Below are 22,566 nucleotides of genomic sequence, written 5' to 3'. Positions count from 1 at the left end.
GCCACTGATAGGCAGCCTGTGTCACCCCCACCCAGCATGCGCTCACACAATATGCCACTAATAGGCAACCTGTGTCACCCCCACCCAGCATGCGCTCACACAATATGCCACTAATAGGCAACCTGTGTCACCCCCACCCAGCATGCGCATGCAATATGCCACTAATAGACAACCTGTGTCACCCCCACCCAGCATGCGTACACACAATATGCCACTAATAAACAACCTGTGTCACACCCACCCAGCATGTGCACACACAATATGCCACTAATAGGCAGACTGTGTCACCCCCACCCAGCATGCGCATGCAATATGCCACTAATAGACAGCCTGTGTCACCCCCACCCAGCATGCGTACACACAATATGCCACTAATAGGCAGCCTGTGTCACCCCCACCCAGCATGTGCACACACAATATGCCACTAATAGGCAGCCTGTGTCACCCCCACCGAGCATGTGCACACACAATATGCCACTAATAGGCAGCCTGTGTCACCCTCACCTCAGCATGCGCACACAATATGCCACTAATAGGTAACCTGTGTCACCCCCACCCAGCATGCGCCCACACAATATGCCACTAATAGGCAGCCTGTGTCACCCCCACCCAGCATGCGTACACAATATGCCACTAATAAGCAGCCTGTGTCACCCCCACCCAGCATGTGCACACAATATGCCACTAATAGGCAACCTGTGTCACCCCCACCCAGCATGCACACACAATATGCCACTAATAGGCAGCCTGTGTCACCCCCATCCAGCATGCGTACACACAATATGCCACTAATAGGCAACCTGTGTCACCCCCACCCAGCATGCACACACAATATGTCACTAATAGGCAGCCTGTGTCACCCCAACCCAGCATGCGTACACACAATATGCCACTAATAGGCAGCCTGTGTCACCCCCACCCAGCATGCGCACACACAATATGCCACTAATAGGCAACCAGTGTCACCCTCACCCAGCACGCGCCGACACAATATGCCACTAATAGGCAGCCTGTGTCACCCCCTCCCAGCATGCGGCAAAACATAATGCCACTAATTGGATGCCTGTGCCCCACCCAGCATGCGCCCACACAATATGCCACTAATAGGCAGCCTGTGTCACCTCCACCCAGCATGTGCACACAATATGCCACTAATCGGCAAACTGTGTCACCCCCACCCAGCATGTGCACACAATATGCCACTAATAGGAAGCCTGTGTCACCCCCACCCAGCATGCGCACACAATATGCCACTAATAGACAGCCTGTGTCACCCCCACCCAGCATGCGCACACAATATGCCACTAATAGGCAGCCTGTGTCACCCCCACCCAGCATGCGTACACACAATATGCCACTAATAGGCAGCCTGTGTCCCCCCACCCAGCATGCGTACACAATATGCCACTAATAGGCAGCTTGTGTCACCCCCACCCAGCATGCACACACAATATGCCACTAATATGCAGCCTGTGTCACCCCCACCCAGAATGTGCCCACACAATATGCCACTAATAGGCAGCCTGTGTCACCCCCACCCAGCATGCGCATACAATATGCCATTAATAGGCAACCTGTGTCACCCCCACCCCGCATGTGCACACACAATATGCCACTAATTGGCAGCCTGTGTCACCCCCACCCAGCATGTGCACACAATATGCCACTGATAGGCAGCCTGTGTCACCCCCACCCAGCATGCGCTCACACAATATGCCACTAATAGGCAACCTGTGTCACCCCCACCCAGCATGCGCTCACACAATATGCCACTAATAGGCAACCTGTGTCACCCCCACCCAGCATGCGCATGCAATATGCCACTAATAGACAACCTGTGTCACCCCCACCCAGCATGCGTACACACAATATGCCACTAATAAACAACCTGTGTCACACCCACCCAGCATGTGCACACACAATATGCCACTAATAGGCAGACTGTGTCACCCCCACCCAGCATGCGCATGCAATATGCCACTAATAGACAGCCTGTGTCACCCCCACCCAGCATGCGTACACACAATATGCCACTAATAGGCAGCCTGTGTCACCCCCACCCAGCATGTGCACACACAATATGCCACTAATAGGCAGCCTGTGTCACCCCCACCGAGCATGTGCACACACAATATGCCACTAATAGGCAGCCTGTGTCACCCTCACCTCAGCATGCGCACACAATATGCCACTAATAGGTAACCTGTGTCACCCCCACCCAGCATGCGCCCACACAATATGCCACTAATAGGCAGCCTGTGTCACCCCCACCCAGCATGCGTACACAATATGCCACTAATAAGCAGCCTGTGTCACCCCCACCCAGCATGTGCACACAATATGCCACTAATAGGCAACCTGTGTCACCCCCACCCAGCATGCACACACAATATGCCACTAATAGGCAGCCTGTGTCACCCCCATCCAGCATGCGTACACACAATATGCCACTAATAGGCAACCTGTGTCACCCCCACCCAGCATGCACACACAATATGTCACTAATAGGCAGCCTGTGTCACCCCAACCCAGCATGCGTACACACAATATGCCACTAATAGGCAGCCTGTGTCACCCCCACCCAGCATGCGCACACACAATATGCCACTAATAGGCAACCAGTGTCACCCTCACCCAGCACGCGCCGACACAATATGCCACTAATAGGCAGCCTGTGTCACCCCCTCCCAGCATGCGGCAACACATTATGCCACTAATAGGCAGCCTGTGCCCCACCCAGCATGCGCCCACACAATATGCCACTAATAGGCAGCCTGTGTCACCCCCACCCAGCATGCGTACACAATATGCCACTAATAAGCAGCCTGTGTCACCCCCACCCAGCATGTGCACACAATATGCCGCTAATAGGCAACCTGTGTCACCCCCACCCAGCATGCACACACAATATGCCACTAATAGGCAGCCTGTGTCACCCCCACCCAGCATGCGTACACACAATATGCCACTAATAGGCAACCTGTGTCACCCCCACCCAGCATGCACACACAATATGTCACTAATAGGCAGCCTGTGTCACCCCAACCCAGCATGCGTACACACAATATGCCACTAATAGGCAGCCTGTGTCACCCCCACCCAGCATGCGCACACACAATATGCCACTAATAGGCAACCAGTGTCACCCTCACCCAGCACGCGCCGACACAATATGCCACTAATAGGCAGCCTGTGTCACCCCCTCCCAGCATGCGGCAACACATTATGCCACTAATTGGCAGCCTGTGCCCCACCCAGCATGCGCCCACACAATATGCCACTAATAGGCAGCCTGTGTCACCTCCACCCAGCATGTGCACACAATATGCCACTAATCGGCAAACTGTGTCACCCCCACCCAGCATGTGCACACAATATGCCACTAATAGGAAGCCTGTGTCACCCCCACCCAGCATGCGCACACAATATGCCACTAATAGACAGCCTGTGTCACCCCCACCCAGCATGCGCACACAATATGCCACTAATAGGCAGCCTGTGTCACCCCCACCCAGCATGCGTACACACAATATGCCACTAATAGGCAGCCTGTGTCCCCCCACCCAGCATGCGTACACAATATGCCACTAATAGGCAGCTTGTGTCACCCCCACCCAGCATGCACACACAATATGCCACTAATATGCAGCCTGTGTCACCCCCACCCAGAATGTGCCCACACAATATGCCACTAATAGGCAGCCTGTGTCACCCCCACCCAGCATGCGCATACAATATGCCATTAATAGGCAACCTGTGTCACCCCCACCCCGCATGTGCACACACAATATGCCACTAATTGGCAGCCTGTGTCACCCCCACCCAGCGTGTGCACACAATATGCCACTGATAGGCAGCCTGTGTCACCCCCACCCAGCATGCGCTCACACAATATGCCACTAATAGGCAACCTGTGTCACCCCCACCCAGCATGCGCACACACAATATGCCACTAATAGGCAACCTGTGTCACCCCCATCCAGCATGCGCACACACAATATGCCACTAATAGGCAAACTGTGTCACCCCCACCCAGCATGCACACACAATATGCCACTAATAGGCAACCTGTGTCACCCCCACCCAGCATGCATACACACAATATGCCACTGATAGGCAGCCTGTGTCACCCCCTCACCCAGCATGCGCACACACAATATGCCACTAATAGAGAGCCTGTGTCAACCCTAGAGTTGGGCGAACAGTTCGGCTGTGTTAGCCGAACTGTTCGGCTGCCCAACCTGTCATTTCGCTGTGGCTCTTACTACTTCCGGGTCGCAATGACCCGGAGTAGTACGTCTGCGCTGGCCCGGCGGAGCGCGTTCTAGATCGTGCTCCCGTTGCCGGGCACTCTCTGCGCATGTGTGTGACGTCACTCATGACGTCACACACATGCGCAGAGAATGCCCGGCAACGGGAGCGCGATCTAGGACGCGCTCCGCCGGGCCAGCGCAGACGTACTTCTTCGGGTCATTGCGACCCGGAAGTAGTAAGAGCCACAGCGAAATGACAGGTTGGGCAGCCGAACAGTTCGGCTGCAGTTCGGCTAACACAGCCGAACTGTTCGCCCAACTCTAGTCAACCCCACCCAGCATGCGTACACACAATATGCCACTAATAGGCAACCTGTGTCACCCCCACCCAGCATGTGCACACAATATGCCACTAATCGGCAAACTGTGTCACCCCCACAGGTTCACAGCCGGTCTCCCACACAGCTACTAACCAGGCCTGAAGCCGCGTAGCTTCCGCAATCTGACGAGAGCGGGCGCTTTCGGCTTAGTGTGGCCAAAGGCAAAATCCAAGGCGCCGTTCCTGCGCCTTGAAGGTGAGGCTTCCCACGTGCTCATAGCCATTGGACCGCAAACCCAAAAAAAAAGCCTGCAGCACCTGGCGTTCACAGCCAGTCTCCCACACAGCTACTAACCAGGCCTGAAGTCTCTTAGCTTCCAAAATCTGATGAGAGCGGGCGCTTTTGGCTTAGTTTGGCCGCAGGCACAATCCAAGGCGCCGTTCCTGCGCCTTGAAGGTGAGGCTTCCCACGTGCTCATAGCCATTGGACCGCAAACCCCCAAAAAAAGCCTGCAGCACCTGGAGTTCACAGCCAGTCTCCCACGCAGCTACTAACCAGGCCTAAAGCCATTTAGCTTCCGCGATCTGACGAGAGCGGGCGCTTTCGGCTTAGTGTGGCCGCAGGCGAAATCCAAGGCGCCGTTTCTGCGCCTTGAAGGTTAGGGTTCCCACGTGCTCATAGCCATTGGACCGCAAACCCCAAAAAAAGCCTGCAGCACCTGGGGTTCATAGCCGGTCTTCCACGCAGCTACTAACCAGGCCTGAAGCCACTTAGCTTCCACGATCTGACGAGAGCGGGCACTTTTGGCTTAGTAAGGCCGCAGGCAAAATCCAAGGCGCCGTTCCTGCGCCTTGAAGGTGAGGCTTCCCACGTGCTCATAGCCATTGGACCGCAAACCCCCCCAAAAAGTCTGCTGCATCTGGGGTTCACAGCCGGTCTCCCACGCAGCTACTAACCAGGCCTGAAGCCACTTAGCTTCCGCAATCTGACGAGAGCGGGCGCTTTCAGCTTAGTGTGGCTGCAGGCAAACTCCAAAGTGCCGTTCCTGCGCCTTGAAGGTGAGGCTTCCCACGTGCTTATAGCCATTGGACCGCAAACCCCCCAAAAAAGCCTGCAGCACCTGGGGTTCACAGCCAGTCTCCCACACAGCTACTAACCAGGCCCGAAGCCGCTTAGCTTCCGTGATCTGATGAGAGCGGGCGTTTTCGGCTTAGTGTGGCCGCAGGTGTAATCCAATGCGCCGTTCCTGCGCCTTGAAGGTGAGGCTTCCCACGTGCTCATAGCCATTGGACCGCAAACCCAAAAAAAAGCCTGCAGCAACTGGGGTTCACGACCGGTCTCCCACACAGCTACTAACCAGGCGTGAAGCCACTTAGCTTCCACGATCTGACAAGAGCGGGCGCTTTCGGTTTAGTGTGGCCGCAGGCAAAATCCAAGCTGCCGTTCCTGCGCCTTGAAGGTGAGGCTTCCCACGTGCTCATAGCCATTGGACCGCAAACCCAAAAAAAAGCCTGCAGCACCTGGGGTTCACAGCCGGTCTTCCATGCAGCTACTAACCAGGCCTGAAGCCGCTTGGCTTCCGCGATCTAACGAGAGCGGGCGCTTTCAGTTTAGTGTGGCCGCAGGCAAAATCCAAGGCGCCGTTCCTGCGCCTTGAAAGTGAGGCTTCCCACGTGCTCATAGCCATTGGACTGCAAACCCAAAGAAATGCCTGCAGCACCTGGGGTTCACAGCTGGTCTCCCACAAATCTACTAACCAGGCCTGAAGCCACTTAGCTTCCACGATCTAACGAGAGCGGGCGCTTTTAGCTTAGTGTGGCCGCAGGCAAAATCCAAGTCGCCGTTCCTGCGCCTTGAGGGTGAGGCTTTCCACGTGCTCATAGCCATTGGACCGCAAACCCCAAAAAAAGCATGCAGCACCTGGGGTTCACAGCCGGTCTCCCACACAGCTACTAACCAGGCCTGAAGCCGCTTAGCTTCCGCGATCTGACGAGAGCGGGCGCTTTCGATATCGTGTGGCCGCAGGCGAAATCCAAGGTGCCATTCCTGCGCCTTGAAGGTGAGGCTTCCCACGTGCTCATAGCCTTTGGACCGCAAACCCCCAAAAAGAGCCTGCAGCACCAGGGGTTCACAGCCGGTCTCCCACGCAGCTACTAACCAGGCCTGAAGCCGCTTAGCTTCCGCAATCTGACGCTTTCGGCTTAGTGTGGCCGCAGGCAAAATCCAAGGTGCGGTTCCTGTGCCTTGAATGTGAGGCTTCCCATGTGCTCATAGACATTGGACCGCAAACCCAAAGAAATGCCTGCAGCACCTGGGGTTCACAGCCGGTCTTCCACACAGCTACTAACCAGGCCTGAAGACGTTTAGCTTCCGCGATCTGACGAGAGCGGGCGCTTTCGGCTTAGTGTGGCCGCAGGCGAAATCCAAGGCGCCGTTTCTGCGCCTTGAAGGTTAGGGTTCCCACGTGCTCATAGCCATTGGACCGCAAACCCCCAAAAAAAGCCTGCAGCACCTGGGGTTCATAGCCGGTCTTCCACGCAGCTACTAACCAGGCCTGAAGCCACTTAGCTTCCACGATCTGACGAGAGCGGGCACTTTCGGCTTAGTAAGGCCGCAGGCAAAATCCAAGGCGCCGTTCCTGCGCCTTGAAGGTGAGGCTTCCCACGTGCTCATAGCCATTGGAAAGCAAACCCAAAGAAATGCCTGCATCACCTGGGGTTCACTGCCGGTCTCCCACGCAGCTACTAACCAGGCCTGAAGCCACTTAGCTTCCACGATCTGACAAGAGCGGACGCTTTCGGCTTAGTGTTGCAGCAAGCAAAATCCAAAGCGCCGGCCGCAGGCAAAATCCAAGGCGCCGTTCCTGCGCCTTGAAAGTGAGGCTTCCCACGTGCTCATAGCCATTGGACTGCAAACCCAAAGAAATGCCTGCAGCACCTGGGGTTCACAGCTGGTCTCCCACAAAGCTACTAACCAGGTCTGAAGCCGCTTAGCTTCCACAATCTAACAAGAGCGGGCGCTTTCAGCTTAGTGTGGCCGCAGCCAAAATCCAAGTTGCCGTTCCTGCGCCTTGAGGGTGACGCTTCCCACGTGCTCATAGCCATTGGACCGCAAACCCAAAAAAAAGCCTGCAGCACCTGGGGTTCACAGCCGGTCTCCCACGCAGCTACTAACCAGGCCTGAAGCCGTTTAGCTTCCGCGATCTGACGAGAGCGGGCGCTTTCGACTTAGTGTTGCCGCAGGCGAAATCCAAGGCGCCGTTCCTGCGTCTTGAAGGTGAGGCTTCCCACGTGCTCATAGCCATTGGACTGCAAACCCAAAGAAATGCCTGCAGCACCTGGGGTTCACAGCTGGTCTCCCACAAAGCTACTAACCAGGCATGAAGCCGCTTAGCTTCAACGATCTAACGAGAGCGGGCGCTTTCAGCTTAGTGTGGCCGCAGGCAAAATCCAAGTTGCCGTTCCTGCGCCTTGAGGGTGACGCTTCCCACGTGCTCATAGCCATTGGACCGCAAACCCAAAAAAAAGCCTGCAGCACCTGGGGTTCACAGCCGGTCTCCCACGCAGCTACTAACCAGGCCTGAAGCCGTTTAGCTTCCGCGATCTGACGAGAGCGGGCGCTTTCGACTTAGTGTGGCCGCAGGCGAAATCCAAGGCGCCGTTCCTGCGCCTTGAAGGTGAGGCTTCCCACGTGCTCATAGCCTTTGGACCGCAAACCCCCAAAAAGAGCCTGCAGCACCTGGGGTTCACAGCCACTCTCCCACGCAGCTACTAACCAGGCATGAAGCCGCTTAGCTTCAACGATCTAACGAGAGCGGGCGCTTTCAGCTTAGTGTGGCCGCAGGCAAAATCCAAGTTGCCGTTCCTGCGCCTTGAGGGTGACGCTTCCCACGTGCTCATAGCCATTGGACCGCAAACCCAAAAAAAAGCCTGCAGCACCTGGGGTTCACAGCCGGTCTCCCACGCAGCTACTAACCAGGCCTGAAGCCGTTTAGCTTCCGCGATCTGACGAGAGCGGGCGCTTTCGACTTAGTGTGGCCGCAGGCGAAATCCAAGGCGCCGTTCCTGCGCCTTGAAGGTGAGGCTTCCCACGTGCTCATAGCCTTTGGACCGCAAACCCCCAAAAAGAGCCTGCAGCACCTGGGGTTCACAGCCGGTCTCCCACACAGCTACTAACCAGGCCTGAAGCCGCTTAGCTTCCACGATCTGATGAGGGCAGGCGCTTTAGGCTTAGTGTGGCTGCAGGCGAAATCCAAGGCGCTGTTCCTGCGCCTTGAAAGTGAGGCTTCCCACGTGCTCATAGCCTTTGGACCGCAAACCCAAAGAAATGCCTGCAGCACCTGGGGTTCACAGCCAGTCTCCCACGCAGCTACTAACCAGGCCTGAAGCCGCTTAGCTTCCGCAATCTGATGCTTTTGGCTTAGTGTGGCCGCAGGCGAAATCCAAGGTGCCGTTCCTGCGCCTTGAATGTGAGGCTTCCCACGTGCTCATAGCCATTGGACCGCAAACCCAAAGAAATGCCTGCAGCACCTGGGGTTCACAGCCAGTCTCCCACACAGCTACTAACCAGGCCTGAAGCCGCTTAGCTTCCACGATCTGACGAGGGCAGGCGCTTTAGGCTTAGTGTGGCTGCAGGCGAAATCCAAGGCGCTGTTCCTGCGCCTTGAAAGTGAGGCTTCCCACGTGCTCATAGCCATTGGACCGCAAACCCCCAAAAAAAGCCTGCAGCGCCTGGGGTTCACAGCTAATCTCCCACGCAGCTACTAACCAGGCCTGATGCCACTTAGCTTCCGCGATCTGACGAGAGCGGGCACTTTTGGCTTAGTGTGGCCGCAGGCAAAATCCAAGTTGCCGTTCCTGCGCCTTGAGGGTGAGGCTTCCCACATGCTCATAGCCATTGGACCGCAAACCCCAAAAAAAGCCTGCAGCACCTGGGGTTCACAGCCGGTCTCCCACACAGCTACTAACCAGGCCTGAAGCCGCTTAGTTTCCGCGATCTGACGAGAGCGGGAGCTTCCGACTTAGTGTGGCCACAGGCGAAATCCAAGGCGCCGTTCCAGCGCCTTGAAGGTGAGGCTTCCCACGTGCTCATAGCCTTTGGACCGCAAACCCCCAAAAAGAGCCTGCAGCACCTGGGGTTCACAGCCGGTCTCCCACGCAGCTACTAACAAGGCCTGAAGCCGCTTAGCTTCCGCAATCTGACGCTTTCGGCTTAGTGTGGCCGCAGGCGAAATCCAAGGCGCCGTTTCTGCGCCTTGAATGTGAGGCTTCCCACGTGCTCATAGCCATTGGACCGCAAACCCAAAGAAATGCCTGCAGCACCTGGGGTTCACAGCCGGTCTCCCACGCAGCTACTAACCAGGCCTGAAGCCGCTTTGCTTCCACGATCTGACAAGGGCAGGCGCTTTAGGCTTAGTGTGGCTGAAGGCGAAATCCAAGGCGCCGTTCCTGCGCCTTGAAGGTGAGGCTTCCCACGTGCTCATAGCCATTAGACCGCAAACCCCCCAAAAAAGCCTGCAGCGCCTGGGGTTCACAGCCAATCTCCCACGCAGCTACTAACCAGGCCTGAAGCCGTTTAGCTTCCGCGATCTGACGAGAGTGGGCGCTTTCGGCTTAGTGTGGCCGCAGGCGAAATCCAAGGCGCCGTTCCTGCGCCTTGAAGGTGAGGCTTCCCATGTGCTCATAGCCATTGGACCGCAAACCCCCAAAAAGAGCCTGCAGCACCTGGGGTTCACAGCCGGTCTCCCACGCAGCTACTAACCAGGCCTGAAGCCACTTAGCTTCCGCGATCTGACGAGAGCGGGCGCTTTCGGCTTAGTGTGGCCGCAGGCAAAATCCAAGTTGCCGTTCCTGCGCCTTGAGGGTGACGCTTCCCACGTGCTCATAGCCATTGGACCGCAAACCCAAAAAAAAGCCTGCAGCACCTGGGGTTCACAGCCGGTCTCCCACGCAGCTACTAACCAGGCCTGAAGCCGTTTAGCTTCCGCGATCTGACGAGAGCGGGCACTTTCGACTTAGTGTGGCCGCAGGCGAAATCCAAGGCGCCGTTCCTGCGCCTTGAAGGTGAGGCTTCCCACGTGCTCATAGCCTTTGGACCGCAAACCCCCAAAAAGAGCCTGCAGCACCTGGGGTTCACAGCCAGTCTCCCACGCAGCTACTAACCAGGCCTGAAGCCGCTTAGTTTCCGCAATATGACGCTTTCGGCTTAGTATGGCCGCAGGCAAAATCCAAGGCGCCGTTCCTGCGCCTTGAATGTGAGGCTTCCCACGTGCTCATAGCCATTGGACCGCAAACCCAAAGAAATGCCTGCAGCACCTGGGGTTCACAGCCGGTCTCCCACGCAGCTACTAACCAGGCCTGAAGCCGCTTAGCTTCCACGATCTGACGAGGGCAGGCGCTTTAGGCTTAGTGTGGCTGCAGGCAAAATCTAAGGCGCTGTTCCTGCGCCTTGAAGGTGAGGCTTCCCACGTGCTCATAGCCATTGGACCGCAAACCCCCCAAAAAAGCCTGCATCGCCTGGGTTCACAGCTAATCTCCCACGCAGCTACTAACCAGGCCTGAAGCCGTTTAGCTTCCGCGATCTGATGAGAGCGGGCGCTTTCGGCTTAGTGTGGCCGCAGGCGAAATCCAAGGCGCCGTTCCTGCGCCTTGAAGGTGAGGCTTCCCACGTGCTCATAGCCATTGGACCGCAAACCCAAAAAAAGCCTGCAGCACCTGGGGTTCACAGCCGGTCTCCCACGCAGCTACTAACCAGGCCTGAAGCCGCTTGGCTTCCGCGATCTAACGAGAGCGGGCGCTTTCAGCTTAGTGTGGCCGCAGGCAAAATCCAAGTTGCCATTCCTGCACCTTGAAGGTGAGGCTTCCCACGTGCTCATAGCCATTGGATCGCAAACCCCCAAAAAAGCCTGCAGCACCTGGGGTTCACAGCCGGTCTCCGACGCAGCTATTAACCAGGCCTGAAGCAGCTTAGCTTCCGCGATCTGACGAGAGCGGGCGCTTTCGTCTTAGTGTGGCCGCAGGCGAAATCCAAGGTGCCGTTCCTGCGCCTTGAATGTGAGGCTTCCCACGTGCTCATAGCCATTGGACCGCAAACTCAAAAAAAGCCTGCAGCACCTGGGGTTCACAGCCGGTCTCCGACGCAGCTATTAACCACGCCTGAAGCCGTTTAGCTTCCGCGATCTGACGAGAGCGGGCGCTTTCGACTTAGTGTGGCCACAGGCGAAATCCAAGGCGCCGTTCCTGCGCCTTGAAGGCGAGGCTTCCCACGTGCTCATAGCCTTTGGACCGCAAACCCAAAGAAATGCCTGCAGCACCTGGGGTTCACAGCCGGTCTCCCACGCAGCTACTAACCAGGCCTGAAGCCGCTTAGCTTCCGCAATCTGACGCTTTTGGCTTAGTGTGGCCGCAGGCGAAATCCAAGGTGCCGTTCCTGCGCCTTGAATGTGAGGCTTCCCACGTGCTCATAGCCATTGGACCGCAAACCCAAAAAAAGCCTGCAGAACCTGGGGTTCACAGCCGGTCTCCCACGCAGCTACTAACCAGGCCTGAAGCCGCTTGGCTTCCGGGATCTAACGAGAGCGGGCGCTTTCAGCTTAGTGTGGCCGCAGGCAAAATCCAAGGCGCCGTTCCTGTGCCTTGAAAGTGAGGCTTCCCACGTGCTCATAGCCATTGGACTGCAAACCCAAAGAAATGCCTGCAGCACCTGGGGTTCACAGCCGGTCTCCCACACAGCTACTAACCAGGCCTGAAGCCGCTTAGCTTCCACAATCTGACAAGGGCAGGCGCTTTAGGCTTAGTGTGGCTGCAGGCAAAATCAAAGGCGCCGTTCCTGCGCCTTGAAGGTGAGGCTTCCCATGTGCTCATAGCCATTGGACCGCAAACCCCTAAAAAGAGCCTGCAGCACCTGGGGTTCACAGCCGGTCTCCCACGCAGCTACTAACCAGGCCTGAAGCCCCTTAGCTTCCGCGATTTGACGAGAGCAGGCACTTTTGGCTTAGTGTGGCCGCAGGCATAATACAAGGCGCCGTTCATGCGCCTTGAAGGTGAGGCTTCCCACGTGCTCATAGCCATTGGACCGCAAACCCCAAAAAAAGCCTGCACCACCTGGGGCTCACAGCCAGTCTCCCACGCAGCTACTAACCAGGCCAGAAGCCGCTTAGCTTCCACGATCTGACGAGAGCGGGCGCTTTCGGCTTAGTGTGGCAGCAGGCAAAATCCAAGGCGCCGTTCCTGCGCCTTGAAGGTGAGGCTTCCCACGTGCTCATAGCGATTGGACCGCAAACCCCCCAAAAAAGCCTGCAGCACCGGGGGTTCACAGCCGGTCTCCCACGCAGCTACTAACCAGGCCTGAAGCTGCTTAGCTTCCGCGATCTGAAAAAAGCAGGCGCTTACAGCTTAGTGTGGCCACAGGCGAAATACAAGGCGCCGTTCCTGCGCCTTGAGGGTGACGCTTCCCACGTGCTCATAGCCATTGGACCGCAAACTCAAAAAAAGCCTGCAGCACCTGGGGTTCACAGCCGGTCTCCCACGCAGCTACTAACCAGGCCTGAAGCCGTTTAGCTTCCGCGATCTGACGAGAGCAGGCGCTTTCGACTTAGTGTGGCCGCAGGCGAAATCCAAGGCGCCGTTCCTGCGCCTTGAAGGTGAGGCTTCCCACGTGCTCATAGCCTTTGGACCGCAAACCCAAAGAAATGCCTGCAGCACCTGGGGTTCACAGCCGGTCTCCCACGCAGCTACTAACCAGGCCTGAAGCCGCTTAGCTTCCGCAATCTGACGCTTTTGGCTTAGTGTGGCCGCAGGCGAAATCCAAGGTGCCGTTCCTGCGCCTTGAAAGTGAGGCTTCCCACGTGCTCATAGCCATTGGACCGCAAACCCCCCAAAAAAGCCTGCAGCGCCTGGGGTTCACAGCTAATCTCCCACGCAGCTACTAACCAGGCCTGAAGCCGCTTAGCTTCCACGATCTGACGAGGGGAGGCGCTTTAGGCTTAGTGTGGCTGCAGGCGAAATCCAAGGCGCTGTTCCTGCGCCTTGAAAGTGAGGCTTCCCACGTGCTCATAGCCATTGGACCGCAAACCCCCCAAAAAAGCCTGCAGCGCCTGGGGTTCACAGCTAATCTCCCACGCAGCTACTAACCAGGCCTGAAGCCGCTTAGCTTCCACGATCTGACGAGGGGAGGCGCTTTAGGCTTAGTGTGGCTGCAGGCGAAATCCAAGGCGCCGTTCCTGCGCCTTGAAGGTGAGGCTTCCCACGTGCTCATAGCCATTGGACCGCAAACCCAAAAAAAAGCCTGCAGCACCTGGGGTTCACAGCCGGTCTCCCACGCAGCTACTAACCAGGCCTGATGCCACTTAGCTTCCGCGATCTGACGAGAGCGGGCACTTTTGGCTTAGTGTGGCTGCAGGCAAAATCCAAGGCGCCGTTCCTGCGCCTTGAAGGTGAGGCTTCCCATGTGCTCATAGCCATTGGACCGCAAACCCCCAAAAAGAGCCTGCAGCACCTGGGGTTCACAGCCGGTCTCCCACGCAGCTACTAACCAGGCCTGAAGCCCCTTAGCTTCCGCGATTTTACGAGAGCAGGCACTTTTAGCTTAGTGTGGCCGCAGGCACAATACAAGGCGCCGTTCATGCGCCTTGAAGGTGAGGCTTCCCACGTGCTCATAGCCATTGGACCGCAAACCCCAAAAAAAGCCTGCAGCACCTGGGGCTCACAGCCAGTCTCCCACGCAGCTACTAACCAGGCCAGAAGCCGCTTAGCTTCCACGATCTGACGAGAGCGGGCGCTTTCGGCTTAGTGTGGCAGCAGGCAAAATCCAAGGCGCCGTTCCTGCGCCTTGAAGGTGAGGCTTCCAACGTGCTCATAGCGATTGGACCGCAAACCCCCCAAAAAAGCCTGCAGCACCGGGGGTTCACAGCCGGTCTCCCACGCAGCTACTAACCAGGCCTGAAGCTGCTTAGCTTCCGCGATCTGAAAAAAGCAGGCGCTTACAGCTTAGTGTGGCCACAGGCGAAATACAAGGCGCCGTTCCTGTGCCTTGAAGGTGAGGCTTCCCACGTGCTCATAGCCATTGGACCGCAAACCAAAAAAAAAGCCTGCAGCACCTGGGGTCCACAGCCAGTCTCCCATACAGCTACTAACCAGGTCTGAAGCCGTTTAGCTTCCTCAATCTGACTAGCGCGGGCACTTTCGGCTTAGTGTGGCCACAGGCAAAATCCAAGTTGCCATTCCTGCACCTTGAAGGTGAGGCTTCCACGTGCTCATAGCCATTGGACCGCAAACCCCCAAAAAAGCCTGCAGCACCTGGGGTTCACAGCCGGTCTCCGACGCAGCTATTAACCAGGCCTGAAGCAGCTTAGCTTCCGCGATCTGACGAGAGCGGGCGCTTTCGGCTTAGTGTGGCCGCAGGCAAAATCCAAGGCACCGTTCCTGCGCCTTGAAGGTGAGGCTTCCCACGTGCTCATAGCCATTGGACCGCAAACCCCCCAAAAAAGCCTGCATCACCTGGAGTTCACAGCCAGTCTCCCACGCAGCTACTAACCAGGCCTGAAGCCACTTAGCTTCCGCGATCTGACGAGAGCGGGCGCTTTCGGCTTAGTGTGGCCGCAGGCCAAATCCAAGGCGCCGTTCCTGCGCCTTGAAGGTGAGGCTTCCCACGTGCTCATAGCCATTGGACCGCAAACCCCCCAAAAAAGCCTGCAGCACCTGGGGTTCACAGCCGGTCTCCCACAAAGCTACTAACCAGGCCTGAAGCCGCTTAGCTTCCACAATCTGACGTTTTCAGCTTAGTGTGGCCGCAGGTGAAATCCAAGGCACCGTTCCTGCGCCTTGAAGGTGAGGCTTCCCACGTGCTCATAGCCATTGGACCGCAAACCCAAAGAAATGCCTGCAGCACCTGGGGTTCACAGCCGGTCTCCCACGCAGCTATTAACCAGGCCTGAAGCCGCTTAGCTTCCACGATCTGACGAGGGCGGGCGCTTTAGGCTTAGTGTGGCTGCAGCCAAAATCCAAGGCGCCGTTCCTGCGCCTTGAAGGTGAGGCTTCCCACGTGCTCATAGCCATTGGACCGCAAACCCCCCAAAAAAGCCTGCAGCACCTGGAGTTCACAGCCAGTCTCCCACGCAGCTACTAACCAGGCCTGATGCCACTTAGCTTCAGCGATCTGACAAGAGCGGGCACTTTTGGCTTAGTGTGGCCGCAGGTACAGTCCAAGCCGCCGTTCCTGCGCCTTGAAGGTGAGGCTTCCCACGTGCTCATAGCCATTGGACCGCAAACCTAAAAAAAGCCTGCAGCACCTGGGATTCACAGCCACTCTCCCACACAGCTACTAACTAGGCCTGAAGCCGCTTAGCATCCGCGATCTGACGAGAGCGGGCGCTTTCGGCTTAGTGTGGCCGCAGGCAAAATTCAAGGCGCCGTTCCTGCGCCTTGAAGGTGAGGCTTCCCACGTGCTCATAGCCATTGGTCCGCAAACCCTAAAAAAAGCCTGCAGCACCTGGGGTTCACAGCCAGTCTCCCACGCAGCTACTAAACAGGCCTGAAGCCACTTAGCTTCCGCGATCTGACGAGAGCAGGCGCCTTCGGCTTAGTGTGTTCGCAGGCAAAATCCAAGGCGCCGTTCCTGCGCCTTGAAGGTGAGGCTTCCCACGTGCTCATAGCCATTGGTCCGCAAACCCCCAAAAAGAGCCTGCAGCACCTGGGGTTCACAGCCAGTCTCCCACACAGCTACTAAACAGGCCTGAAGCCACTTAGCTTCCGCGATCGGACGAGAGCGGGCGCTTTCGGCTTAGTGTGTCCGCAGGCAAAATCCAAGGCGCCGTTCCTGCGCCTTGAAGGTGAGGCTTCCCACGTGCTCATAGCCATTGGTCCGCAAACCCCCAAAAAAGACTGCAGCACCTGGGGTTCACAGCCAGTCTCCCACGCAGCTACTAAACAGGCCTGAAGCCACTTAGCTTCCGCGATCTGACGAGATCGGGCGCTTTCGGCTTAGTGTGTCCGCAGGCGAAATCCAAGGCGCCGTTCCTGCGCCTTGAAAGTGAGGCTTCCCACGTGCTCATAGCCATTGGACCGCAAACCCCCAAAAAGAGCCTGCAGCACCTGGGGTTCACAGCCAGTCTCCCACGCAGCTACTAAACAGGCCTGAAGCCACTTAGCTTCCGCGATCTGACGAGAGCGGGCGCTTTCGGCTTAGTGTGGCTGCAGGCGAAATCTGAGGCGCCGTTCCTGCGCCTTGAAGGTGAGGCTTCCCACGTGCTCATAGCCATTGGACCGCAAACCCAAAAAAAAAAGCCTGCAGCACCTGGGGTTCACAGCCAGTCTCCCACGCAGCTACTAACCAGGCCTGAAGCCACTTAGCTTCCACGATCTGACGAGAGCGGGCGCTTTCGGCTTAGTGTGGCCGCAGGCAAAATCCAAGGCGCTGTTCCTGCGCCTTGAAGGTGAGGCTTCCCACGTGCTCATAGCCATTGGACTGCAAACCCAAAGAAATGCCTGCAGCACCAGGGGTTCACAGCCAGTCTCCCACACAGCTACTAACCAGGCCTGAAGCCGCTTAGCTTCCGCGATCTGACGAGAGCGGGCGCTTTCGGCTTAGTGTGGCCGCAGGCGAAATCCAAGGCGCTGTTCCTGTGCCTTGAAGGTGGGGCTTCCCACGTGCTCATAGCCATTGGACTGCAAACCCAATGAAATGCCTGCAGCACTTGGGGTTCACTGCCAGTCTCCCACACAGCTACTAACCAGGCCTGAAGCCACTTAGCTTCCACGATCTGACGAGCGGGCGCTTTCGGCTTAGTGTGGCCACAGGCGAAATCCAAGTCGCCGTTCCTGCGCCTTGAGGGTGAGGCTTCCCACGTGCTCATAGCCATTGGACCGCAAACCTCCAAAAAAGCCTGAAGCACCTGGGCCCCACCCAGCATGCGCACACAATATGCCACCCTGTGTCACCCCCACCCAGAATGCGTACACACAATATGCCACTAATAGGCAGCCTGTGTCACCCCCACCCAGAATGCGTACACACAATATGCCACTAATAGCCAGCCTGTGTCACCCCCACCCAGAATGCGTACACACAATATGCCACTAATAGGCAGCCTGTGTCACCCCCACCCAGCATGCACACACAATATGCCACTAATAGGCAGCCTTTGTCACCCCCACCCAGCATGCGCACACAATATGTCACTAATAGGCAGCCTGTGTCACCCCTACCCAGCATGCGCACACACAAAATGCCACTAATAGGCAACCTGTGTCAGCCCCACCGAGCTGCGCCCACACAATATGCCACTAATAGGCAGCCTGTATCACCCCCACCCAGCATGCATACACACAATATGCCACTAATAGGCAGCCTGTGTCACCCCCATCCAGCATGCGCACACACAATATGCCACTAATAGGCAGCCTGTGTCACCCCCACCCAGCATGCATTTACAATATGCCACTAATAGGCAGCCTGTATCACCCCCACCCAGCATTCGTATTGCTTAAAAAGGAAATTAACATGGCAGCCTCCATATACCTCTCTCTGCAGTTGTCCTTTAAAGGGACCACTATTGCGAAAGTTGTAAATTTAAAATATATGTCAACACATACAAATAAGAAGTACGTTTCTCCCAAATAAAAAAATCCTTTTCAGGGAGCGTCTTTATAAAGGCCATGCTGAGAATCCCTATGAGGATATGGACTAATGGTCCAAATCCTGTCAGCTCTGTCAGATTTCTGCTACTAACTGTAAGTGACAGCAACATAGTAGAAAAGTCATTTATAGCTCATTTTACTCTGGGAGAAACGTGCTTTTTATTTATGTATTTACATGCATTTTAAATTTTCAAATTGTTTTGCGATAATGGTCCTTTAAGAAGAATCAGCGGATAGCTATCATGTTCCATCTCCCTGTTGGGCCTGTGTGTGAAGAGGAATGTGCAGTGTGTGTGGATCCACAGACCGAAGATGATTGAAATTTATATTTTTCTGAGCTACATAATAATTGTGGGCAGGCTCGGACAGAGCCGCCGAACCACCGACGGTCCCATCGGTGGGCCCCGACTGCCCCTCCTCCTGGGGGCCCCTAGAAGGCGTGCGCTGCATGGGAGAGCCGGGGAGGGCAGCCCGACTGTTTTTTTTTTTTTTTTTTTATGTCCCTTAAAAAAAACTATTTTCCCCGGGGGGGCCCCCTCCTATCCTCCCCCTCCCTCACCTCGGAGGGCCCCCCTCCTGTTACGAGCGGCGGCGGCGGTTACAGCAAAGTTCCTGCGAGGTATAGCAGAAGATAGAGGTCCAGCTGCCTCCCGGGCTACGCTGTCTCCTCTATGCCGCTCGCACTGCTTCCTGGTTTAGTGCGAGCGGCATAGAGGAGACAGCGACTGGGAGGCAGCTGGACCTCTATCTTCTGCTTTACCTCCCCGGAAGTTTGCTGTACCCGCCGGCGCCGCTCGTAACAGGAGGGGGCCCTCCGAGAGTCCGAGGTGAGGGAGGGGGAGGATAGGAGGGGGCCCCCGGGGAAAATAGTTTTTTTTAAGGGAAAAAAAACAAAAAAAAAACAGTCGGGCTGCCCTCCCCGCGGCTTGTAAGGAGGGGGGACACCCAGGTGAGGGGGAGCATAGGAGTCGGGGCCCCCACTGGCTACCCACTCGGCTACCTAACTGCCCACCCTCCCACCTGGCTACCTAACTGCCCACCCGGCTACCTATCTACCCACCCAGCTACCTATCTGCCTACCCTCCCACCCGGCTACCTATCTGCCCACCCGGCTACCTATCTACCCACCCGGCTACCTATCTACCCACCCAGCTACCTATCTGCCTACCCTCCCACCCGGCTACCTATCTGCCCACCCGGCTACCTATCTACCCACCCAGCTACCTATCTGCCTACCCTCCCACCCGGCTACCTAACTGCCCACCCGGCTACCTAACTGCCTACCCTCCCACCCGGCTACCTATCTACCCACCCGGCTACCTAACTGGCTGCCCACCCGGCTACCTATCTACCCACCCAGCTACCTATCTGCCTACCCTCCCACCCGGCTACCTAACTGCCCACCCGGCTACCCTTCTGCCTACCCTCCCACCCGGCTACCCTTCTGCCTACCCTCCCACCCGGCTACCTAACTGCCCACCCGGCTACCTAACTGCCTACCCTCCCACCCGGCTACCTATCTACCCACCCAGCTACCTATCTGCCTACCCTCCCACCCGGCTACCTAATTGCCCACCCGGCTACCTAACTGCCTACCCTCCCACCCGGCTACCTATCTGCCCACCCGGCTACCTATCTGCCCACCTGGATACCTATCTACCCACCCAGCTACCTATCTGCCCACCCGGCTACCTAACTGCCTACCCTCCCACCTGGCTACCTAACTGCCCACCCGGCTACCTATCTACCCACCCAGCTACCTATCTGCCTACCCTCCCACCCGGCTACCTATCGGCCTACCCGGCTACCTATCTACCCACCCGGCTACCTATCTACCCACCCAGCTACCTATCTGCCTACCCTCCCACCCGGCTACCTATCTGCCCACCCGGCTACCTATCTACCCACCCAGCTACCTATCTGCCTACCCTCCCACCTGGCTACCTAACTGCCCACCCGGCTACCTAACTGCCCACCCAGCTACCTATCTGCCCACCTGGCTACCTAACTGCCTACCCTCCCACCCGGCTACCTAACTGCCCACCCAGCTACCTATCTGCCTACCCTCCCACCCGGCTACATAACTGCCTACCCGGCTACCTATCTGCCTACCATGCCATGGGCGTCCCTACATAGGGCAAAATGGGGCATGCACACTCCCCTGGCTAGCTGCTGCCCCCCCCTAGCTACCCGGACGTGGCTGGCCCGCCCGCCCTGGGGTGGCAGCGGAGAGAGAAAAGAAGCGGCAGGCACAGCGGCGCTGCCTGCCGCATCACTTAATTCTAAAGGGGGGAGCGAGAGAGGGGGAGCCCCAAGGTGAGGGAAGGGGGAGGGGGAAACGTCCTCCCTTCCCCACCGCTTCTCTTCTCTCTCCGCTGCCACTGAGGACACCTATAGATCTGGCTATTTAAACTGGGGACACCTATAGACCTGTCTATCTATACTGGGGGGCCCTGTCACTACCTAAACTAGGGGCTCCTGTCACTATATACACTGGGGGGTCCCTGTCACTGCATACACTGGGGGGCTCCTGTCATACCTAAACTGGGGGTACCTGTCACTAACTGAACTGGGGGGGCGCCTGTCAATACCTGAACTGGGGGCACCTGTCACTACCTGAACTGGGGGGCACTGTCACTACCTAAACTGGGGGCACCTGTCACTACATACCCTGGGGGGCACCTGTCACTACAAACACTGGGGGCTCCTGTCACTACATACCCTGGGGGGCACCTGTTACTACCTTAACTGGGGGGCACCTGTCACTACAAACACTGGGGGCTCCTGTCACTACCTAAACTGGGGGGTATCTGTCACTAACTAAACTGGGGGGCTCCTGTCGCTACCTAAACTTGGGGGTCCTGTCACTACCTAAGCTGGGAGGCTCCTGGTGCTACCTAAACTAGGGTGCACCTGTCACTACCTAAACTATCCAGGCCAGCCCAGCATCACCACCAGCCAACCAGCCCAGAATCACTGTCAAAAAGGCCACAGCATCACCACCAACAGTCAGGCCAACATTTACTTCAACCAGCCAAGTACAGCCCAGCATCACCGCCAGGCCGGCCACAGCATCACCGCCAGGCCTTTCAGCCCACACATCATCCCCAATCCAGCCAAAAACAGTATTGCCTGGCACAGCAGCCAGTAGAGGAGAATTCAGAAGCCAGGTGAGAGGTGTCTACCATATTAAGTGGGCATTCTGCCTATTTATGTGAAATGCTGTTTATTTATGTGCCTCATGACTGCTGAATTTGTCTTGTTGGGGGCCTCATGGTTACTGAATTTGTCTTGTTGGGGGCCTCATGGTTACTGAATGTCTTGTTGGGGGCCTCATGATTGCTGAATTTGTCTTGTTGGGGGCCTCAAGATTGCTGAATTTGTCATGTTGTCATATTTGTCATATCTAACCTATGCTGAGGGAAACTATTCTGGCTACCTATATTAGCCCACTGCCTTACTGTTACAGTTACATTACAATTACCCCCCACCCATGTGATGTCATGTCCACACCCATTTTTTTTGTCGCTGCGCGCTTTGCTTTTTGGGGGGGGGGGGGGTGTTGGTAAATTATCCGCACCGGGTGTCAAACACCCTAGCTACGCCACTGGAGGGGGGCACAGCTTGGAAGGGGGGGAATTGGGCACAGAGCGGCGGGGAGGGGGGGAAGCGTCCCCCCCTCCCTCACCTAGAGCCCCCCCCTTCTGCGCACCCCCCTCCTCCAGAAGTGCAGCCAGCAGCGAGCGGAGAATAGCTACAGAGATGATGCTATCTCCGCTCCGAGTCCGCATGCCGCTGCCCTGCTGGTCTCTGACTGTAGTGTGTGACGCTGTCCAATCACGTTCTCGCAGTACTTCCTGCTAGAGCGTGATTGGACAGCGTCACTACAGGAGACAGAGACCAGCAGGGCAGCAGCGGCATGCGGAGCGGAGCGGAGATAGCATCATCTGAAGCTGGTAAGCTATACTCCGCTCGCTGCTGGCTGCACTTCTCGAGGAGGGGGGTGCGCGGAAGGGGGGGCCCTAGGTGAGGGAGGGGGGGAGGCTTCCCCGCTGATCTGTGCCCTCTGCCCCCCCTTCCAAGCTGGGGGGGACTTGCATTGTGTGGGGGTATCTCTGCCACCAACCTGATTGCATTGTGTGGGGGTATCTGCAGCCAACCTGATTGCATTGTGTGGGGGTATCTGCAGCCAAACTGATTGCATTTTGTGGGGGTATCTGCAGCCAAACTGATTGCATTTTGTGGGGGTATCTGCCATCAACCTGATTGCATTTTGTGGGGGTATCTGCCGTTAACCTGATTGCATTGTGTGGGGGTATCTGCCGTCAACCTGATTGCATTTTGTGGGGGTATCTGCCA

General features: G+C 56.8%; 51 pseudogenes; all 51 read right to left on the bottom strand.

Moving 5' to 3' along the window:
• Nucleotides 1–4,878: 4,878 nt before the first annotated feature.
• On the bottom strand, nucleotides 4,879–4,997 carry LOC137554389 (5S ribosomal RNA; annotated as a pseudogene).
• Nucleotides 4,998–5,079: 82 nt separating this feature from the next.
• LOC137547853 (5S ribosomal RNA) lies at nucleotides 5,080–5,198 on the bottom strand (annotated as a pseudogene).
• Nucleotides 5,199–5,279: 81 nt separating this feature from the next.
• Nucleotides 5,280–5,398, bottom strand: LOC137552314 (5S ribosomal RNA; annotated as a pseudogene).
• An 82-nt stretch (nucleotides 5,399–5,480) lies between these two features.
• Nucleotides 5,481–5,599, bottom strand: LOC137554278 (5S ribosomal RNA; annotated as a pseudogene).
• An 82-nt stretch (nucleotides 5,600–5,681) lies between these two features.
• LOC137551107 (5S ribosomal RNA) lies at nucleotides 5,682–5,800 on the bottom strand (annotated as a pseudogene).
• Nucleotides 5,801–6,081: 281 nt separating this feature from the next.
• On the bottom strand, nucleotides 6,082–6,200 carry LOC137551323 (5S ribosomal RNA; annotated as a pseudogene).
• Nucleotides 6,201–6,281: 81 nt separating this feature from the next.
• On the bottom strand, nucleotides 6,282–6,400 carry LOC137547886 (5S ribosomal RNA; annotated as a pseudogene).
• An 81-nt stretch (nucleotides 6,401–6,481) lies between these two features.
• Nucleotides 6,482–6,600, bottom strand: LOC137553278 (5S ribosomal RNA; annotated as a pseudogene).
• A 272-nt stretch (nucleotides 6,601–6,872) lies between these two features.
• Nucleotides 6,873–6,991, bottom strand: LOC137549961 (5S ribosomal RNA; annotated as a pseudogene).
• An 82-nt stretch (nucleotides 6,992–7,073) lies between these two features.
• Nucleotides 7,074–7,192, bottom strand: LOC137552819 (5S ribosomal RNA; annotated as a pseudogene).
• Nucleotides 7,193–7,498: 306 nt separating this feature from the next.
• Nucleotides 7,499–7,617, bottom strand: LOC137554311 (5S ribosomal RNA; annotated as a pseudogene).
• An 81-nt stretch (nucleotides 7,618–7,698) lies between these two features.
• Nucleotides 7,699–7,817, bottom strand: LOC137547659 (5S ribosomal RNA; annotated as a pseudogene).
• An 81-nt stretch (nucleotides 7,818–7,898) lies between these two features.
• LOC137553826 (5S ribosomal RNA) lies at nucleotides 7,899–8,017 on the bottom strand (annotated as a pseudogene).
• An 81-nt stretch (nucleotides 8,018–8,098) lies between these two features.
• Nucleotides 8,099–8,217, bottom strand: LOC137557728 (5S ribosomal RNA; annotated as a pseudogene).
• An 82-nt stretch (nucleotides 8,218–8,299) lies between these two features.
• On the bottom strand, nucleotides 8,300–8,418 carry LOC137554620 (5S ribosomal RNA; annotated as a pseudogene).
• Nucleotides 8,419–8,499: 81 nt separating this feature from the next.
• Nucleotides 8,500–8,618, bottom strand: LOC137557726 (5S ribosomal RNA; annotated as a pseudogene).
• Nucleotides 8,619–8,700: 82 nt separating this feature from the next.
• Nucleotides 8,701–8,819, bottom strand: LOC137551386 (5S ribosomal RNA; annotated as a pseudogene).
• A 271-nt stretch (nucleotides 8,820–9,090) lies between these two features.
• LOC137553393 (5S ribosomal RNA) lies at nucleotides 9,091–9,209 on the bottom strand (annotated as a pseudogene).
• Nucleotides 9,210–9,291: 82 nt separating this feature from the next.
• Nucleotides 9,292–9,410, bottom strand: LOC137553329 (5S ribosomal RNA; annotated as a pseudogene).
• An 81-nt stretch (nucleotides 9,411–9,491) lies between these two features.
• Nucleotides 9,492–9,610, bottom strand: LOC137549142 (5S ribosomal RNA; annotated as a pseudogene).
• A 473-nt stretch (nucleotides 9,611–10,083) lies between these two features.
• LOC137553159 (5S ribosomal RNA) lies at nucleotides 10,084–10,202 on the bottom strand (annotated as a pseudogene).
• An 82-nt stretch (nucleotides 10,203–10,284) lies between these two features.
• On the bottom strand, nucleotides 10,285–10,403 carry LOC137557184 (5S ribosomal RNA; annotated as a pseudogene).
• An 81-nt stretch (nucleotides 10,404–10,484) lies between these two features.
• Nucleotides 10,485–10,603, bottom strand: LOC137547556 (5S ribosomal RNA; annotated as a pseudogene).
• A 272-nt stretch (nucleotides 10,604–10,875) lies between these two features.
• Nucleotides 10,876–10,994, bottom strand: LOC137552407 (5S ribosomal RNA; annotated as a pseudogene).
• Nucleotides 10,995–11,076: 82 nt separating this feature from the next.
• On the bottom strand, nucleotides 11,077–11,194 carry LOC137552544 (5S ribosomal RNA; annotated as a pseudogene).
• An 80-nt stretch (nucleotides 11,195–11,274) lies between these two features.
• On the bottom strand, nucleotides 11,275–11,393 carry LOC137559402 (5S ribosomal RNA; annotated as a pseudogene).
• An 81-nt stretch (nucleotides 11,394–11,474) lies between these two features.
• LOC137554050 (5S ribosomal RNA) lies at nucleotides 11,475–11,593 on the bottom strand (annotated as a pseudogene).
• Nucleotides 11,594–11,673: 80 nt separating this feature from the next.
• LOC137554310 (5S ribosomal RNA) lies at nucleotides 11,674–11,792 on the bottom strand (annotated as a pseudogene).
• A 270-nt stretch (nucleotides 11,793–12,062) lies between these two features.
• Nucleotides 12,063–12,181, bottom strand: LOC137552953 (5S ribosomal RNA; annotated as a pseudogene).
• An 81-nt stretch (nucleotides 12,182–12,262) lies between these two features.
• LOC137554271 (5S ribosomal RNA) lies at nucleotides 12,263–12,381 on the bottom strand (annotated as a pseudogene).
• An 82-nt stretch (nucleotides 12,382–12,463) lies between these two features.
• On the bottom strand, nucleotides 12,464–12,582 carry LOC137552911 (5S ribosomal RNA; annotated as a pseudogene).
• Nucleotides 12,583–12,663: 81 nt separating this feature from the next.
• LOC137554160 (5S ribosomal RNA) lies at nucleotides 12,664–12,782 on the bottom strand (annotated as a pseudogene).
• Nucleotides 12,783–12,864: 82 nt separating this feature from the next.
• LOC137553114 (5S ribosomal RNA) lies at nucleotides 12,865–12,983 on the bottom strand (annotated as a pseudogene).
• Nucleotides 12,984–13,063: 80 nt separating this feature from the next.
• Nucleotides 13,064–13,182, bottom strand: LOC137547806 (5S ribosomal RNA; annotated as a pseudogene).
• A 272-nt stretch (nucleotides 13,183–13,454) lies between these two features.
• On the bottom strand, nucleotides 13,455–13,573 carry LOC137554565 (5S ribosomal RNA; annotated as a pseudogene).
• Nucleotides 13,574–13,655: 82 nt separating this feature from the next.
• On the bottom strand, nucleotides 13,656–13,774 carry LOC137554564 (5S ribosomal RNA; annotated as a pseudogene).
• Nucleotides 13,775–13,855: 81 nt separating this feature from the next.
• On the bottom strand, nucleotides 13,856–13,974 carry LOC137549374 (5S ribosomal RNA; annotated as a pseudogene).
• Nucleotides 13,975–14,056: 82 nt separating this feature from the next.
• Nucleotides 14,057–14,175, bottom strand: LOC137553925 (5S ribosomal RNA; annotated as a pseudogene).
• Nucleotides 14,176–14,256: 81 nt separating this feature from the next.
• Nucleotides 14,257–14,375, bottom strand: LOC137553023 (5S ribosomal RNA; annotated as a pseudogene).
• An 82-nt stretch (nucleotides 14,376–14,457) lies between these two features.
• LOC137553113 (5S ribosomal RNA) lies at nucleotides 14,458–14,576 on the bottom strand (annotated as a pseudogene).
• A 280-nt stretch (nucleotides 14,577–14,856) lies between these two features.
• On the bottom strand, nucleotides 14,857–14,975 carry LOC137553198 (5S ribosomal RNA; annotated as a pseudogene).
• An 82-nt stretch (nucleotides 14,976–15,057) lies between these two features.
• Nucleotides 15,058–15,176, bottom strand: LOC137550711 (5S ribosomal RNA; annotated as a pseudogene).
• Nucleotides 15,177–15,448: 272 nt separating this feature from the next.
• On the bottom strand, nucleotides 15,449–15,567 carry LOC137553907 (5S ribosomal RNA; annotated as a pseudogene).
• An 82-nt stretch (nucleotides 15,568–15,649) lies between these two features.
• Nucleotides 15,650–15,768, bottom strand: LOC137554422 (5S ribosomal RNA; annotated as a pseudogene).
• An 80-nt stretch (nucleotides 15,769–15,848) lies between these two features.
• Nucleotides 15,849–15,967, bottom strand: LOC137553326 (5S ribosomal RNA; annotated as a pseudogene).
• Nucleotides 15,968–16,048: 81 nt separating this feature from the next.
• Nucleotides 16,049–16,167, bottom strand: LOC137554342 (5S ribosomal RNA; annotated as a pseudogene).
• Nucleotides 16,168–16,249: 82 nt separating this feature from the next.
• LOC137551962 (5S ribosomal RNA) lies at nucleotides 16,250–16,368 on the bottom strand (annotated as a pseudogene).
• Nucleotides 16,369–16,449: 81 nt separating this feature from the next.
• LOC137553981 (5S ribosomal RNA) lies at nucleotides 16,450–16,568 on the bottom strand (annotated as a pseudogene).
• Nucleotides 16,569–16,650: 82 nt separating this feature from the next.
• Nucleotides 16,651–16,769, bottom strand: LOC137549620 (5S ribosomal RNA; annotated as a pseudogene).
• An 83-nt stretch (nucleotides 16,770–16,852) lies between these two features.
• Nucleotides 16,853–16,971, bottom strand: LOC137549957 (5S ribosomal RNA; annotated as a pseudogene).
• Nucleotides 16,972–17,052: 81 nt separating this feature from the next.
• Nucleotides 17,053–17,171, bottom strand: LOC137558298 (5S ribosomal RNA; annotated as a pseudogene).
• Nucleotides 17,172–22,566: the final 5,395 nt, after the last annotated feature.

Source organism: Hyperolius riggenbachi, chromosome 2 (assembly GCF_040937935.1).
Source record: "Hyperolius riggenbachi isolate aHypRig1 chromosome 2, aHypRig1.pri, whole genome shotgun sequence".
Lineage (NCBI taxonomy): Eukaryota > Metazoa > Chordata > Amphibia > Anura > Hyperoliidae > Hyperolius > Hyperolius riggenbachi.
The sequence above is the reverse complement of the archived record's forward strand: the minus strand, read 5'-3'. Positions and strand labels throughout refer to the sequence as shown.